Raw genomic sequence first — 3,470 nt, 5'->3', positions numbered from 1 at the left:
GAGCAATAGCGATTAACAACAATAACTAATAATAAAATATAACAATTATAATAATGTATGGTAATGAAATTTATGTGAGTGTGGTCTCTCTCTCAAAATATTTTTTAGTTATTTATTTCTGGACTTTTCCATTTAATATTTTTAAACTGTGGTTGACCGTGAGTAACTGAAATTGCAGAAAGCATGGCTGAGGAAAAGGATCAGGGACTGTTATATTATTTCATTTTGTAATTTTTGCCTAACAATGAAACATGGTTTAAAGAAAAGATCGTGGAAAGGAACATCTTGCAGAGACAATAACCCCTGAAGTACTTAGACTATTTCAGGGGGATTATGGCCAATATGGAGGTGTAGGTACACACACTGTGCCTCCTCGCACAACCAAAAGAAGGACAACAACAATTTAAAAACAAAAAACAACCAGAACTGACAGAAAATCAAACTGTGTGAAGTCCAACAACCAAGGAGATAAAGAAGAAACATTCATCCAGACAAGTAGGAGGGGCGGAGACGGGCAGCTGGGCAGAGAGGACTCGCAGCAAGACAGCGGCTGGTGGCGAATGGGGCAGGCAGTGCAGCAGCTAGCAGACCCCGTAGCCCCACATTCGCACATAGATAAACCGGGAGGAACGGTGGGGGAGCAAAGCAGACCGCGCAACCCAGGGCTCCAGTGCAGGGAAATAAAGCCTCAAACCTCTGATTGAAAACACCCGTGGGGGTTGAGGCGGCAGTGGGAGAAACTCCCAGCCCCACAGGAGAGTTCGTTGGAGAGACCCACAGGGGCCTAGAGCATGCACAAGCCCACCCACTCAGTAAGCAGCATTAGAGGGGCCCAGTTTGATTGCAGGTAGTGGAGGAAGTGGCTGAAATCTGGCAGAGAATGGAGCAAGTGCCATTGCTCCCCCTCAGCCCCTCCCCCATTACAGCGTCATAGCACAGCGACCAGTGTTACCCCACCCCCGGTGAAGACCTAAGCCTCCGCTCCTTTATGTAACAGGCATACCAAGACAAAAAATAAATGGCCCAAATGAAAGAACAGATCAAAGCTCCAGAAATAATACAACTAAACAATGAAGAGGTAGCCAACCTATCAAATGCACAGTTCAAAACACTGGTAATCAGGAAGCTCACAGAATTGGTTGAATTTGGTTACAAATTAGATGAAAAAAATGAAGGATATGTTAAGAGAAACAAAGGAAAATGTACAGGGAACCTATAGTTATCCGAAGGAAACTGGGACTCAAATCAACGGTGTGGACCAGAAGGAAGAAAGAAACATCCAACCAGAAAAGAATGAAGAAACAAGAACTCGGAAAAATGAGGAGAGGCTTAGGAACCTCCAGGACACCTTGAAACGTTCCAACATCCGAATTATAGGGGTGCCAGAAGGAGAAGAGGAAGAACAAACAATTGAAAACTTATTTGAACAAATAATGAAGGAGAACTTCCCCAGTCTGGCAAAGGAAATAGACTTCCAGGAAGTCCAGGAAGCTCAGAGAGTCCCAAAGAAGCTGGACCCAAGGAGGAACACACCAAGGCACATTATCATTACATTAGCCAAGATGAAACAGAAGGAGAGAATCTTAGAAGCAGCAAGAGAAAGGAGACAGTTACCTACAAAGGAGTTCCTATAAGACTCTTAGCTGATTTCTCAAAAGAAACCTTACAGGCAAGAAGGGGCTGGCAAGAAGTATTCCAAGTCATGAAAGGCAAGGACCTACATCCAAGACTGCTCTATCCAGCAAAGCTATCATTTAGAATGGAAGGGCAGATAAAGTGCTTCTCAGATAAGGTCAAGGTAAAGGAGTTCATCATCACCAAGACCTTATTACATGAAATGTTAAAGGGATTTATCTAAGAAAAAGAAGATAAAATATATGAACAGTAAAAATGACAGCAAACTCACAATGATTAACAATCACACGTAAAACCAAAACAAAAGCAAATTATGCAAACAACTAGAACAGAAACAGAACCACAGAAAATATCACATGGAGGGTTATCAACGGGGATTGGGAAGGGGAGAGAGGGGGGAAAGGTACAGAGAATAAGTAGCATAAATGGTAGGTAGAAAATAGACAGGGGGAGGGTAAGAATAGTATAGGAAATATAGAAGCCAAAGAACTTATGTGTATGACCCATGGACATGAACTATAGGGGGGGAATGTGGGAGGGAGGGGTTTGGCAGGATGGAGTGGAGTGAAGGGGGGAAATGGGACAACTGTAATAGCATAATCAATAAATATATTTTTTTAAAAAAGAATATTTCAGATACCGCACCCTTGGACTTTTTCATGAATCTTGATTTTAACTCCACATTCATTAATTCTTTCACTCAACAAATATTCTCTACAAAAGGCCAGGCCCTCAGCTAGAAACCAAAGACACAAGAAGGACCAGGGCCTGCTCTCAGGGAGCTCTAGTCTAAGCATGTGGAGAACGAAAAGTAAACAGGAGGTTATAACACAAGGTGGCAATGACCACTGGGGTGAATGCAGGGTGTTGTGGGAACATGAAGAGGGGCAACTAGGCTAGTCTTGTAATTGTGGATCAAGGAAGGCTTCCTGGAGGGAGTGACATTTAAGTGGAAAGATAAAGACTAGGAGGTAGCCAAATAGACTTGGGGTCGAAGGGGCAGGGATGGTGTAAAGCAGTCAAAAACTGTAAGTTATGCAGATGGCTAGAGATCAGAGCAGGAGGGAGCAAGTAGCAGAAAACAATAGGGAAAGAGCTGATGGGTGAAAGGCTTCAGATGTCAGTCTAAGGAGTTTGGACCACAGTTATCTTTAGACATCTGTTTTCTTTAAGTCTTGGATCACAGTCATTGCCTATAATGTCAGTGCTTCAAGTTGATTCTATTTTGCAGAACTGAGCAGACTGCATGTGACTTGAGAAGCACTCAAGGACAAATAGTCCCCCACCTCGGAAACCAGCTTTGGGACTGCCTTTTTTCCAGGTGTATAGACAAAAAGAATTTGACTGCAGAGTGCCCCCAGCTTGCTTTGGACCCCATGGATTGGGACTTGTTTTCAGGTTGTACAAGAAGAGCAAGGAGCTTCTTACCAGGAGGCCAGCCAAGGGCTTGGTACAGGAAGAGCATTTAGGACATGTCTGAGCTGGGATAATGTGTGAATCTGGGGAATGTGAGAAAGAGCTTTGTCACTCTTCACCAAGGTAGAGGGAGAAGGATCAAGATTAGAAACAGAGGGAAAATGAAAGACTGATTTTAGAAACACGTTGCTTACATTCCACATATTTGGGGATTTTCTAGTTATCTTATTGGTACTGATTTCTAGCCTAGTTACAATGTGGTTCAAGAACTTTGTCTGATTTTCATCCTTTGCAATCTGTTGAGACCTGAGCTGTGGCCAGCATATGGTCCATTTTGAAAAATGTTTCATATGCTTTTGAGTGTATATTCTACAGCTTCTTGGCACATTGTTTTATATATGTCCATTAGGTGAAGTTTA

The sequence above is a fragment of the Desmodus rotundus genome, chromosome 7 (genome assembly GCF_022682495.2).
Source record: "Desmodus rotundus isolate HL8 chromosome 7, HLdesRot8A.1, whole genome shotgun sequence".
NCBI lineage: Eukaryota > Metazoa > Chordata > Mammalia > Chiroptera > Phyllostomidae > Desmodus > Desmodus rotundus.
Note: the sequence above shows the minus strand (reverse complement) of the source record.